Below are 15,762 nucleotides of genomic sequence, written 5' to 3' on the forward strand. Positions count from 1 at the left end.
GAGTTTTTATATTTATTTAAAAAGCAATATTCGTCTTTATCAAATAGACACAGGACGGTTCGATGAGGATGGAGCTGGCTGGACATTTGCGCAGTCGCAGGCAGGAGAGCTCTGGCAAGCAGTTTTTTCCTGAGCAGGATCAGTGAGGGAAGGATGCGGTGCCCTCGGTTCCTTCAGTGCCAGGCTGGGTTATTTATTGGTGGGGGGTGTTTCTGTAGTGCTGGTCGCTAACCCATCTGCAAACCACACCCTTTGAGGTAGGTCATTATCATTATCCTCATTTTACATATGGGGAAACTGAGGCACTGGTGGATGAAGTCATTGTGGCAGAGCCCCAGTGACAGAGCTGGGTTTTTGGGTTCCAAATGCTAAACCCTCTGCACAAGCTATATGGCCATTCTCTCTCACCAGTGTCCTCAGAGACCATGATGGAGAGAGCTATTAAAAGGATATAGCCTTGGAATCTAAAATAGTATCACTAACATCTTAGAAGAGCAGTAAATCCCAGTGGCATTGGTGTGAGATTGACTCTGCTGGTGTTGTGGGTGGCTTGCCAGTTTTATTCGATGCTATCAGATGTGAGGAAATGGTCAAGAGAGGAAGGGGAAGAGAGGAGTGGAGGTCTGGTGTCCAATGGAGAGGACATGGCCATGTCACTGGGTGGCACTGGCGGTGTCACACAGTGCCCTTGCGACGCTTTACAAATTGCCATGTGGGTCTGGGAGTCACTGTTGGTAGGAGATCAAAGAGTAGCCTGAGTAACGGCGTCCGTGCACCCTGATAGGTGGAGGGAGGGCAAAGGTATTCCAAGATGCACACAGACTGCTCACCTTTATGATCCCCGATCAAGCGTCAAGAACTCCTCCAGGCAACCCTGTGTCTGGCTGAGTTTTTGCTTATATTCCATATTTCACCTAAATTCACTAGAATTGTTTTTTAAAGACATTTACTGTGTTGCTTTGGAACTGGTTTTTATCTCATATTTCTGACAAAGCATCAGCTCCTGCTGCCTCGTGATCACATCCAAGCTGTAAAGTCCTATGAGTGGATAAAACAGATGTAATCAATGGGAGAAAACTCTAACCCAGATGAGATGTTGCCATTCTGTCTGCCAGGCCAATCGGGTTTGAAGGTGTGTTCATTCATTTCTGTGGGAGGGCAAGACAGACAGTCCTTTTCTTGATAGGTGGGAACCGCTTTCACCTCTAACAGTTTTAGAGCTCTCTTGTCGGGCTTTTGTGTTGATCTACAAAATATGTTTGTAATCCTGATACCAAATATTGTCTGCCTTCCATTTGCTCATGTGAGGAGGAAGGGAGAGCAAATTTCTCTGTAAGAAACAAGGGAGGGTTTGGGAAGATCATTGCAACAATTTTGTGGGTGCATCCGAATGTTTAATGATTTTTTTCTAGGCTGTTTTGTAACTCCTCCAAAGTGTCAAAAAGTAGAAACAAAGTCTCATCTGAAGGGAATGGTGTATGGCAAATGCAGGTCATCACATGATTTCACCAGTTTTTCAGTGGATTCCTTCTTCAAGTATGTAGAACATTAGGGAGCACCTGGATCTGTGTGTTAGGGAATGGAGTACTGGTACTTGTTGGAGGTCCGCTAGCATACCGCACTTCAGCTTGGTGGAAGCTGTTGGGGAAGGCACACCTTGATGAGCGGCAGACTTGGACTTGCAGATAGAGGTGCAAATTCCAGAAGAGCTTCCACAGCTCTCCAAGAGGAGACAGTCAGGTACTCAAGGAAAAAGCTGGCAGCAAAAAACATTGAAGGTTTTTCACAGTTGCCTGCTCACAGACCATAGCCACGTCACCCAGGACAGGAATTTCCTGTCCTGCCTAACGTGGTTGTCCCTTTCCATTTATTTTCCAGTGTCCTGACAAGATACCCGATACCGCTCACATTACAGCCATGCGCTTCTCTTTTCAGGACCATCGCCCTGTCGCAGTAGATAGAGGGAGCGAGTGAAGCCCTAACGTTCTTGTTGCTCATAAGGACCGTCCCGCAGTGGAACGCCCGCGGTCTGCAGGTGGCGCTCTGGCCTTGCGGGGGGGCCCGAGGAGCTGGCTGCAACCTCTCCGTGCGGGGTGTCCTCGCTGGGATTGTGGGCATGGGTGTCTGGCTGGCATCCCCACCATGCAGGCTGGGATGGGGAGCCGGCTGGCATCCCCTCCGTGAGGGGTGAAGGCAACGGAGAGACAGGGGGTCAGCCCAGTGCTCACCAGCTGAGCTGGGTACCAGCTGAGCATTGTTTAAAACAAGTGTGCTTGGTGAAAAGCCACTGGTATCTGTAGCCTGTCCCAACAGATGTCACCAACAGATCTGTATTGATTCCAAGGTTGGGACCTTGTCAGTGGTGGAGGCAGATGGCACGTTGCTAATAAGTCATGAGTACTGCCGGCAAAGTTGTGAGGAGAGATTGGATCCGTGGGATAATGTAGTGGCACGATGCCATGGGCAAGTAAGGGGCATCTTAGACCATCTTTGTCTTCTCTACATTAATTCCTTTTTTTCTGACTGTGTGAAGTCTAAATTTCTTACCTTCTCTGAATCTTTGCTTTTCTTCTGGTTTTCTGTCCTTTTCCCACTCTCTTTTCTCTTATTTCTCCCCCCCCTTTTTTTTTTCTTATTTGATGCTCATTCCTTTGCGTAGAATATTTTTGGCTACCTACCAGTAGCATCCCTTTCATGTTTATACTTCACTGCATCATGTTGGGTAGGAGAGGGAGTGAAGACTAAGGACATTACTGATGGCTGTTGTAGAAGAGGGTGGGTGTTACAATGGGTCTGAGAAAAGGTCTGTGGATCACTTTGGATAAACATCTTTGATTCCAAATGTGGTGATAGACATATCACTGCTCAGCAGATTGGGTTTCTTACTGTTATCAGACTTGCTTCAATTATCAGAACAGGAGCCAGAACTTGGAGCACTAGCATGCACAGACTATGAACAGCAATAGCAGGGAGCACGTGCATCCAAGCACGTAAACAAACACTTTAGCTCTCAGGAGTGATAGGTACATTTCTACGTGCTTATATGCACTAGGAATTCTATTTAAACATCACAAATACTGAAGAAAGACTACTCATCTCCTGTCTTCCCACAGATAGGTACACCCAAATGAATTAAGTGGTCATTATTGTATGTATTTACAGTTTTTCTACTACCTGTTGTATGGCAACTTGAATAGCACAGTAGACTGAATAGTACGTACTTATTTGGTGGGGAGTATGGTTAAACCAAGGAGAAATTCAAGCATGATTGCTTTCCTGATGATTTTTTTGTTATTTGTGTGGGCTGGCTGCATTTCCCAGTGCCAAGATTACATTGTGCCTAAATTCTTCTTATGAAGGAAGATCCCTTTCCCATTTCCTGCAGAAAGTGACCAAAGCTCAGCATCTCCAACTTCGTTCGGTGATATCACATGACACAAGACAGCATTCTCAGTAGCACAGAACCTGGGGTTACATTCTTAACTGTGTGCCCAGCAGCTGGAGGCCACCATTAAGAGTCCCCAGTGCTACCTGCTGCCACTTTTCTTAATGATCTCTCTGAATTAAATTTGATGACCAGAAGAAACATGACCAAAGAAATACACTGAAGTGTAAAGGGTGGGTCCCTTGGTCTTTCAGTTGTGATCCAATAAATTTTATTTTATTACTGAAAGGTAAAGAACAGTTGTGAGTTCCCTTTCCTGTGATAAGGGCTTTTGACTTCTACCTAAGTTGCAGCTCTCTTTGTTACTGCAGTTTCTGGATTGCAGTAACAATCGATGGATTCTCTTTCAGAACCTGACTATAATAGCTAAAAATCTAGACTGAGGTGCAGCTCCAGGGAATCTGTTTGCAAAAGGAAGAAAGCCTGAGTGCCTGTAGAAGCTGGTTCTGCATTTGGCCTCAAAGCTTCGATTTTCCTAAAAAGGAAAGGGCAAATAAGCATTGAACACTGGTTCTTTGAAAGCTGTGAAAATTCGAACAGGTGTGAGCACAGGCAGCTGCTTGGGTGCTGTGTGCAGATATTCCTGCTAATGCCTCCTTAGAACTTAATCTCTGAAACCATCTGCTTATGGTGAGCACATGTCCTGGAGGAGGGGGGCAGAAGCAAATCCAGCAGCCTTACAACTTCTTCCACTGTAGTCCGAGTCAGAATTTTGAATAGCAGAATAAGACTGAGTTGTGTGTCAAGAGGCTTTAGTCTCAGTTTTTAGGAGGCAGGAAAACTCTTGTGTCAGTTCCCCAAATTCAGGGTGGTTTCTGGATGAGTCTCAGAGGTCAAGAGCAGACTCATGACCATCTGAACAAAAACAACACACAAGTTTAATGATTCTGCCATCAGCAGAACCCTATGTTCCCACAAATATGTGGGATCAATTTTTCTTATTTGAAATGTCAGTCTGAATAAGATCAGCTAAAAACTCCAGCCTATGCATTACTCTGGTTTTCCAGTCTGCAGTCACTGTTGAGTAAGTCCTTTGGGTTGTCACCTTCAGTCCAGCTCTGATACTTTCCAATGGAGCCGCCAAGAGTTACCTTTGAGCAAATCACTTCTCTTCCTCATGCCTTTCTTCCCCCCCTATTTCTTTGCTTTTTGACTTTGGGAGAGACAGGGGTCTCTGTTAGTTTTTCAGCATGACATACCAGAGGATCTGAGATGTTATTGCACTAATAAGCAAACCAAACTCACCCACTGCTGCCTGCTTTTTCTGCTCACTCTTTACCTGTGTACATTTGTTCACAGAGACAAAATTGCTCTCAGCCACTGACCTATTAATGAAAAGCTAGTTTATCAACTTTGGCAAAAGAAGAAAGCAGTACTAGCCACTGCTGCCCTGTGACTGCCAGAAGCAGTATGGTGACAGGAATGGGTCATACTTCAGCCAGTGACTGAAAGGTCCCCAGCTTCAGAGAGACATTCAGGGACTTCCTCTGCATTTGGTGCTGGTCTTAAAAAATTGATTATCCTTTGTTACAGCTTCACTTCTGTCACTTTCCATCCCAGAGTCAGTTTTTTACAGAAAACAAGCTACATTCATCAAAAATGACAGAACACAGACTTAATGTAATCATGTATGGAAACATGAATTGCAAATGCAGAACACAAGCCCTAAAATGTATTTTCCATTACTGCCACAAAATGAAATAATCATGAACATTTTCCCCGAGAATGAGAACACATGTAGAGTACACTGACACCTCAAAATCTGCTGCCTTGTCCTGGCCTCAGGTGCAGGTAGCCTTTGTGCCTATCAGCCGGGCAGGGATCTGCTGGTATCAGAGGAGGTGGCTGTGTTACAATCCTCACCGTGGAAACTTGTGTTGGTTATTAGTTACAGCAGTTTCTGCAGGTTCATTTGGGTGACCTTCCGACTATCACTGCTTGTTAAAGATCTCCCTGTACCCTTAAGCATAACTGAGAAGAGGTGCTAGAAGCATAGACAATGCGGTGTTGCTTAATTCTAGATTTTGCTTCTAACTACTATTGGATTGCTTGCTGATAACATCGAATAAATGTTTTCATCCCTAGCCTGCTTTCAGACACAAGCTGTAAAACTTCAGATATACCTATTTAAAAATAAAATCTGTTAATTGATTTAGAGTTGGTATGGGACAACACGTTAATCAGATTCTTCCTTTCCTTTGCAGACACACTGGACAGCAGTTTTGCCATGCTCTGAACATTTGTTATACTGTGCTCCAGATGTGGCTGCCTTTCATAGACAGGTGACATTATACCAGTCTGATTATTATTGTATCTGATTACTTTATTTGTTTGTAACTTGCTTTAATATCAGAAATGTAAATTATTGGATTGCCTCTCTTGATCAAGCTGTCAGGAGAGGCAATGAAGAAGAGTAATAGAATTTGGAATAGCCAATCTGTAAACTAAACAAAATCCAGGAGTTGCTCAGTTATTTAGATTATATTAAACATATGCAAGTTCTTATCCAGCTGTACTTGCCACAATTCTGCAAATACAAAGCTACTAATAAGGGGTGTTGGAGCCTGCCCCGCTGAAGGATAGTTGGATATGGATCACGGTGATGTTTGTAAGGGAAACTACTGGTTTGATCAAAGCGTTGTACTCAGACATCACTGAGTGCTGATGGAATGATAGAGAGAATAAGGTAGAAAGACAGTGGCTGGTTTACATCTCATCCAGCAGAAGCTGTTCTAAGTGGCTTACTGATCTCTGATTCAGCCACGGCTGTGGGTTAAATGATGGGATATTTAAGAGTCTAACTGCACCCAACAGGAGGTGCTGAAGAGAGCCGTGCTATATTGGGGTGAAATTTTTTTTCCCCTAAAGAAGACCCTGTCATAAAAAGAAGAGGGACAGGTTTTGTTCTAAATTAATTAAAACCACGTCTTTGCATGAGAGCAATTCAAATTATAAAAAATACATAAAACAACCAACTCAGCAGCTGTAGAATCAAGAGAAAATCTGGATTTGGAAAAGATTCTTAACTTTTTGGTAATGTGACAGTAAGAAAAACATTTGGTCTTAAGTATCTTTCCAGCTGTTTATAAAGAAGCTGTGTCTTATCTAACAAGTTTTCTTAAGAGATTTCATAGACATGTTCATATGGTCATCTAAATGCAATTTCTGTATATATATGCACGTATCTCCACATCCTTGGACATTTGACACACTTTATGTGCACGTACATAATCTTACCAAATTAACTTCCTCTTTGAATTAATGTGCTTATGTGCATATGCACCGGTATGTCCCAAGGTGCATATATGCATCTTTGTTCATATTCCCATGCATGCATGAGGTGATCAACATAGTCAAATTGGAAAATTAGGTTATTCCAAATCTGTATTATTTCTCATTTTGTTCCCAGGGGGTAAATGGACCCATTCCAAATGAAAGGTAATCTTGGGACCTGAAGTTTTACATTTCAGCATATAGTGTGGTTTTAACACTCTGTACCATCAACTGTGAGCTCTTCAGGGCAGTTTGTAGGTTACCTTCCTGTTTATGCAGCAAAGGCAATGTCAGATTGATTAAGAATTTAGATGCTAGGACACTGCAAATAGTTAATAAAAATGGTCAGATTCTATGGAAATATTAGATGAACTGGGCAGGCAGGATGCTAAAAGAACCTACAAAGCCATCCATATAAACTTGTGCAGAAAGTTCGTCACTGTTTTTTCCACTTGGTTGAAATACTTACCCTACAACTTGGAACACTTACTCATTTCAGCGTTGCCTTTACATGGCTCATAAAATCTATCACATGTGGACATCACATAATCTGTAGAACTAATATACATATGCATATGTAGTAAGAAGCTCAAACTTTCATAAACATTCTGGTCATACATCAAACATGTCATTATTGCAGGTAACCATCTACATACAGCTTATGTGGGTCATCAGAAAGATGTGTGTCAAATATACTTTTACACAGACTTATGTACATAGATTTTATGCATGTGTGCGTTTAGCCAGGAGTATATGTACAGGTATTAATGGAAGCAGGGAATCCAGTAGCCCATACAGGTAGTATGTTGGCACCTTCCAGAAGAGGGCACCTGTCTCCCGATGCAGGCAGCATTCCCAAAACAATTGCCCCTAGCCTTTTGCACCTGGGCACTCACATCTCACCTGCCAATTTGAGGTTAACAGTGCCAGCACAGAGTGAAATATTAAGTCAGCCTCTTGAAATTCAAAGTGTTTCTTTTAATTAATGGGTGGATGCCACAAGTTGATCCGATCCAGCTCTTAAATTAATCTTAATTACATGGATTTTGTAACTTTGGCATTAGCCAGCCGCACAAAATATGTATTTCATAATCCTAGAAACGGGTGAAAAAGACTGCTGCTGAGCTGAGAAGTCAGCTGATGATGTTATCGGCCTCTGTGGCTGTGGGTGTAAGTGTCATTGGGGTGTGTCTGAGATCTTATCAGGAATACCAAATTAATTTGCTCCTGCAAATATCAAAACAAGCTTTTTTGCCGGCAAGTAGGGAATAGGCAAGAGATTCCTAAGCTGCTATATTTGGAGTTTCTGTGCCATTCAGTGCTGATACAGTAAAGAACAGAAGCATCAGGTATGGGAAGCTGGTGATCTGTCCTGTTTGTTAATGAGATTTGAGTGTCTACCCAAAGAGTGCCACTCAAGCCTTTAGCTGTTCATGTATACTTGTGGATTTTGAGATCAGGAATTCTTCCAAAGTAGCTCAGCCATTGGCATGCTGTGTGTGCCTGGTCAAGGAGAGGAAGGCTTTCTATCCCTGTGATTTGTTTTCCTTCTGTGTGTTTGTTTGTTCAGACTTCTCTTTTTCTGGATAGGAGCTTCCCTCTAGCATCTGTCCATTCAGCATTGTATGACATCTAGGTGCTACTGTGCTGCAGATTATGATAATGGATAAACTGAATTATCTCAGGAGAACTGATATTTGTACTCTCTGCTAGGGATGAGCATCCTGGATCTCTCTGAGCATGCGTCATGCCGACTTTAAATAGAAAACAGAGCTGGGAATAGAGGGTCAGGGATATTCATAGGAAATGCAGATACACAATTTGCCTAACCAGTCGCTGCATATTTGTTAAATGGAAAGCAGGGCCTTGGCTATCCCCAGGGATTGGCATTCCCTTGGGATTAACATTGCTGCTCACTGGATTACACTCCTGCTTCTGCAGATGAAATTAAAAAAAAATGGATAAGATTGGAAGTAAACACAATTGCAAGTTATTATTTAGTCATCTTGCTCTAAATCTGAGCCAGAATGAGAGCAGACTCCATACATAGCCTGGTATGACAGGTTGTGTGGTCATAAAAGGCCATTGGGAGCCTTTTCTGTCACTGCTGTGCACTAGAGGTAGAGGAAGACCAATAGCAAAGAGCTGCTGATCTCTTTGTTTGCATGTATATACCTATGGAGAAATGCTCTGCTGCAAGCCGGTGTACCTACATACGCATTTGTGTACATCTATACCTTTTATTTGTGCCTTCATAAACATCCTTTTCTTCTTTGTTTGCTTTACAACATTTACTGGAAATTTAGAGAGACTTACCTGAAATCTTTGTAGAAACAATTTTTCTCTAGAATGGGCTTGTGAATGTTAATCTGACCCGTGTGTTCTCTCAGTGCCTGTCTGTGTGATATACTTTGTCTGAAGACCGTCCTTCCTTATTCTTAAAAACCCTTTTTATATTTGTTTGATTTTCTATTGCTGGTAATACTTTCTAGCAATTTTATCTTCTAAAGCTTTTCCTGAAGTTCCTTTGCCGGACAAAGTTAGTTTGGATATCATTTTGAAGAATTGTTTTCATAGTACTTTTGGAAATACAAATGGGAAATTGATAAACCTCATGTCAATTTGCTTAATTGATGGGAAACTTGATTGTGGCCAGGGAGGAGTGTATCTCTCTACTTTAGTCTTATGAATAATTTGCTTATCTGAAAAGAGAGAAAATCAAGTAAGTCCTGGAAGCCAATGCAATTATCCTCACAGGTGGAGATTCTCCCAAAATACAGAGAAAAACCAGGAAAAATATGTGCCCAGCTCCCTTGGAACACTTTCTAATGCTGAACTTGACTATTTGATTTGTTCTGGTTGGAGCTGGTGGAGTCTTCTGGGGACTCAAATTATTTTTAGTTTAATTTTGTCAGATTTCTTGCGCTTTTTCTTCAAAGCCCTTGTAATGGTAACAGAATCTGTGTTAGATAGACTGCTCCTAAAACACTATATCATTTTCTTGCTCTTTAGATACTTGAACATCCTCACTTGTGCAATTTCTAATCTCCAAGACTTGCCAGAGTTGGTGGGACTTAAATAGGAATGATACAGAACTTCCTCCGTTTTCAAATTTGAAAACCTTTAGATTTCTGAACTCATTCAGCAATGGGGAAGAAGCCAGCAGGCAAATGGAGAAACCTTTCCAGCTTTCTGTGTAGGTAGGAAGCACAAGAAGTAAATGTTGGCCCAAAGGGCTACAATAAATAATGAGAGCTCTTCCAAGTATATCAGGGGAAAGAAATACAAGAGAGAGGGTAAGCCCATTAATAAATTAGGAGAGAGCTGGAATCAATGGTGATTCTAAAATGGCTGAGCTACTTAACTTTTTTTTTTTTAATTGGTCTTTAAGAGGAAAAATATAGAAATGGAATATGGACCATTAGGAAGTAATGAGCATCTTGGCACCCTGGCTGTTGATGTAAAGCAGATAAGGGAACACTTGAAAAAATGGATAGCAACAAATCAGCAACTCCGGCTGATGAGCATCCTGGGATGTTTGGCTGCTGAATTCACTGAACTGCTGGCAGGTGTTTTGAAAAGTTGTGGATTAAACAGGCAGGTCCTTCACGGTAAGTCCATATCAATAGTTCTGGAACAAAGACCAGCCTTACAAAGCTCTCAGGAATGATCCCTGCAATTACCACTTACACAGCATCACATTCTCAGTTTGAAGAGGTGCTGAGAAGGGGTACATGAGTTTCAAGATGCTTAAGTTCAGAAAATGGCCAGACTAGACAGTTAATTTGCTTCACATACATAAAATTACCACTTTTGTCTTCTCCATAAACTTGCACAGTTTGACTGGAGCTGATCCAATTGTGCCAGGGAAAACCCACCTAAGAAATTTACATAATGGTTTGTGGATTAATGTTTAAAAATGGAGCTCCTTCAGAACAGCCTACCAAATCTACTGGTGTCAGCTTTCTTCTGCAAGACTTGAATCTGCTCTGATATTTCCCACAAATGAACCGATTTGATATTTGAACCAGCCTTGTGCTGCTGCTGAGGCCGAACTTTGTCTTCTATACTTGTTGTTAAGGTTGCTCCTCTGAGCAGAAGTCCAATAGAATTGGCTAAAAAGATCAGGGCTTGTTCTAGACTGTCAAAAGGCAGTGCACAAGCACTTTTCAGGGTGGAAGATCTTACTGAGCTGCCATGTAAGATGGGGTAGGATATCATATCCTAGTGCTCTCCTCAGTTTTGAACTACCTAGAGCTTTTTATATCAACAGAAAGAAATATAAAACAGAATATGAAATGCTTACACACATGGATAATTTACTTAAGGTCTTACTTAAGCCTTTCTCTGAAATTTACTGAATAAACCATTCAGCAGGACAGAGCTCCCCACATTACATTGTTTCAGGTGAATAAATTTGTTCCCATATTTTCTTAACGATTGAGGTAGTTTACAGACTTTTGCCTCAAGTTATCTTGGCGAGTTAAAAGAACATAGCTGTATTTTATCCTGTGGTAAGACCTATTCCCTTTCTAACTGTCCTCCAAAGGAACTTGTTCCAATCTGGTATACGGTTTAACAGAATTCCAAGTTAGTCCTGAAAGCCTGTGCTCGGGCAAGATGTATGTTAACAGTGCAGCTTGTTAGGAGCTGCAGGCCACTGACCTCAGGGATCAGTGAATCCCCAGCCGGGATGACTTGCTAACTGCATCCAGCTCTCTCTCCAGCTCACCATGCAATGCCCTTCACAGTGTGTAGCCAAGAGATGCAGTGGTGGATAACTCTGCTCTGAATGTTATCATATTTGATACCTGAATGTGTAGGGATTGTTCCATTTGCAAATAATGTAGGGAATACATTAGCACAGACGCTGAGATTCTCCTGCAGTTACATTTGAATTGTCTGTCTGTCTAATTTCTCTTCCTACGCACCTTCTTTATAACCCCCAGTGAAACAGAAAGCTTAGACTTAAATTATTTCAGTGGGTGAGAGGCAAGAGGTGGGGAACTAATATGAAAATTGCTTGTATTTAAGTCTGTCACTCACACTGGCCTAAAGGAGCTCTAAGACCCTTATCAGTGACCCTTCTAGCCACCCTGTTTCTCCTCTCCTCAAGCATAAACTTGAACTGTTATATACACTTATGGTTGACAGCATACTTTCTTCCCTACCTGCATGTTAAGATGTAAAATAAGGAAATGTTTGGTGTTGGAAATTAGGAAGGCTATCAAGATGAAATTTGAACTTACACTTGCACAGTAAGTGTTCAGAGGACTTGGTGGCACTGCTGAAGTCCAGCAGTGAAGTCCAGGCATAGTTTCCATTTAAAACGGGGGTACCAGTAGCAAAATCACCCCTCTTTGTGGTCACCGAGGAAGCAGTTTTGGCCTATCGTAATTTATTAATAAATCCCTTGTGATAACGCCCAGAGATCCAAACACTGGTGTGTTAGAGAAGGCTCTGAGAATGGGGAAATTCAGTTGTCTCATCTCTTCAGTAATGGAGATCTGGTTCAAGACTAAGGCTCCTAGATCCTAGTAATGAATGTAATTAGTTCTAATAATGGGTGAGGTGATACTGGCAAATGAGAGACAGGAGGGTTCGGTTGGGTTCTTATGACCCTGTTCTTGTTTATGCAAAGGTCCTTTTATAGTAATCTGGCAGTGCAAAGAGTTCTGAAAGATGAAGAGTTGAGGTTACCCTGTGGATCTCTCGCCAGAAGATTCGCCTCTGCACATCTAAAAAAGCTGGAGGGAATCAAATACCAAGCAAATACAGCAGACTAAGATCTCCACTGACGTAAATCGGTATCACGCCTTTGATTGCGGTGAAGCTATGCTGACCAAGGCCAGCTGAGGACTTGATCCAGGGAATAAATGATTTTTGCCCTTGGTCTGTGAGTCCAAAGTCAAGTCCTTCACGTGACATGTCCCATTCAGTGTTAGGGAAGGTCATATTTTGCCTCCTTCTCTCCACTTTGGCTGTCCGCTCTCCTCTGGAAAAACGGTATTTCCCTATTGCATTCCCAGTCCCTCACGCTTCACCAGAATTAAATTCATCATTCATTTTTTATGGTTCATACATAGCAGTAATTTATGTTTTCAAATATATTGAGGTCACACTTTAGCAGAAAAAGAGTGTTTCACATTTAAATTGAAGGCATGTTCATTCCATTAAATAGAGATATTTTGGATAATTTTAAAAGGCTAAAAGTAGTATAAAGTAACATTAAAATAAAATTTGAGAGATGTAATTACACCTAATCGTACCATAAAATAATCAATACTGCATTACATTATTTCTGACTTCCCCAGTTATAGCCTTTTTTTGTCAAGCTCTGAATATTGATGAGGTCGGGGGGTCACAGTTGACTCTCTGAGGTCTAATGGAGGTGGAATTAAGGTGATGTCCTCTCCTATTATATCTGCACAAGGAGGTGAGCTCTATACTTTCTCAAACTGGAGAGATAACATGGCATCAGAAGCCAATACCTCAGCAACATTTCTTGAGCTGATATTAGGCTGGTTACTAGTAAGTGCTGACTGGGAAAGTGGAAGTGCTGTCTCCCCATTGCCGACCCACTCAATTATACACACCAGGATGCAGAGGAAATGATGTTCAGATCAACAGAGATCATTAACAGCTGGAGACCAGTGTGTGTGAGGTGGCAAGAACCAGTTCCTTCCAGTTCAGCCAGGACTTTCTGTGTTGTCTCCGCACTCTGTGGGAGATTGAAAAGGGATTTTGTTGCGGTGGTTTGTTCCCTTCTCTTCCCCTTTAGACTTACCCCTCCACATGACATATACCTCACTCTGTTAAAACAGCCCATCCAGGTTACATGGCATTCACCCTTCACAAGCCTTGGCGTGGACATGCAACACACCAGCAAAAGCTGGGCAGCTGCCAGGATTCAGTATGTGTGTCTGGAATAGGACCCTATTTCCCTGTTTGTCTCAGAAGGTACAGGTCCGACTGCATCTGAGGGAGTGTCACCCTCTGGCTCTCAGCTGCAATGGATCTGGTCAGTGCTGTTATTCATTTAGGCATCTTGGAGTCATCAGTGGATTTTCATTCGGGGATTCTTTCTGTGTACAGAAAAAGAATTACCTGCCTGGAGAGAGCTGTATTTTCCCCTGTTTCAGTGTGTACCCTTCTAACAATTTTCTTACTTTGGGCTAGGGCAGTCTAGCATTTCAAGCAAGAGATGAAATACTGGGTGGCCCATGTTCTGCACCCAAATTTCTCATAATGTACTGTTTTGTACCTTTTTGCAAATGGTTTAGAATTTAACCTGGGAAAAGGGCTGGGATCTGAAGAGACATTTAGCAATAACCTTAGGGCTTGTATTTTGCCTTCTGGGCTTATGTCTCTCCATCTACACAATGAGTATAAGGATTTTTTAATAGAGATCTGTTTTGCATAATGGATGCAAAGAATGGTTTCTCTGCTTTTGATAAACTCTTTGAAAAAAGGCAACTAAATGTCATTTTCTTGGGTTCTGATCATAAATATCAGGAAGGATGGAATTTTAAACAGAACCAAATTGAGCAGTATCACTGCATTATCCCTTTCACATTGCCACAGCATCCTCAGATTACAGAGCTCATAACAAAAGGAAAGATAACGAACAGGCCCCTATCATTACCATTAATAATAAAAACAATATAATGTATTTTTAAAACTTTCCTTAATGCAACACCAGGCCAGTCATCCCAACACGCAGATCATCGCATCTCCCCAAACGTATATATAAATACATAGCTAAAAGTGTCAGCATGGAAAACATGCAAAATACAATTCAGATGCTGGACCTCCCACAACAACTATATTTATCCAGAGGGGCCAGTCACCTCCCACGATCCTTTCCACACAGGACCAGCCACTCTCCAGGCTTCGTAGCTGCCTATTAAGTTATTCCTTCCCTTACACCAGTGCTGGCCCTGGGCTTTGGCTATGGTGTGCCCTCGACCCTCATCAGTTCTACTGTGCCAGTTGTTATTTTCCTGGTACCACTTCCCACACACACCAAACTCTTTGCTTTCCCCTTCTCCCACCCCCTTCCATTTACTCGACTCAGATCATTTTGCACCTGCTTTGAAATCTAATTTTTAAAGCTCTTGGTAGAATGAGGATATTTGCCCCAAAGCAAACTGAGAGCGGCCCTCCCTCTGCAGACACAAGACAGCCCCACTCTCCTGATTAATCTGAATTGCTTTCAATTGACTAACATAACAAGCCACTACTGCTTTTTCTTCTTTTTTTTTTATTTGAAAATGAAAGGGACACTATTAGGAAATTTACATTTGTGAATATGATATTTAATTAGCGATATTAATAAATTAATAGAAGTAAAGGACCTTGTTGAGACTCCAGATTAATAAAACATGCTCTAGCTGCGTAAATGAAGTGAACCGGGCATGTGTTGCCCACAGAGGATACAGGGGAAATCGCACTCATTAAATACCCCTTAAAAAAAGAATGGGGTACAACAGCAAATTGGGACAAAGCTTTTTTTTTATCTTACAGTACCTCTCATACTTACATACTAACCCTTTCCCTATTCTGCCACAATACTTTAACAAGAAATTAAATATAGCTTTTCTGCCCACCTTTCTCTTTGACCTGCCAAGAAACCAAATGAATCAGTGGTGGGGAGTGAAGGAGAGCCAATGCTTGCAACTCTTAAGTTAACAGCAAGGACAGTGCAGGGCAAATGCCTAGGAATATTTGGTCAGATCCATAGAAAGCGACAAAGGAGATTTACAGCATTTTCTGATCCAATCCTGTGCTGAATGTGGAGCTCACAGTGTCACTTAGCCATGACTGTCTCCAGGGCTCTCCGTGGTTTTGCCTTAGAGAGACTCTCTGTGGCACGTAGAGCAGGTCCACACAGGAGCGATGTCTCGGGGCAGGCTCAAGATGGGAAGCAGTACAGCAATGCCAGTGTGGGCTCAGCTGAGAAGAATGACCACATTAGGGTCTGGCACAGCATGAGATAAACTGCTGTGAGCTTCATAGGGGTCAGACACAGCCAGGTGTTCCAG

At 42.1% G+C, this 15,762-nt stretch overlaps 1 protein-coding gene across 1 annotated transcript in view; it reads left to right on the plus strand.

The window, feature by feature from the left end:
- CASZ1 (castor zinc finger 1) overlaps positions 1-15,762 on the plus strand; it is a 277,300-nt gene that overhangs the window by 19,122 nt on the left and 242,416 nt on the right. The window contains exon 3 of the mRNA XM_085079866.1: positions 5,650-5,727. The gene's annotated coding sequence lies outside the window, so the exon portion shown is untranslated. The remainder of the gene's footprint in view (positions 1-5,649; positions 5,728-15,762) is intronic.

Source organism: Lichenostomus cassidix, chromosome 21 (assembly GCF_008360975.1).
Source record: "Lichenostomus cassidix isolate B80296 chromosome 21, HeHo_3.0, whole genome shotgun sequence".
Taxonomy (NCBI): Eukaryota; Metazoa; Chordata; class Aves; order Passeriformes; family Meliphagidae; genus Lichenostomus; species Lichenostomus cassidix.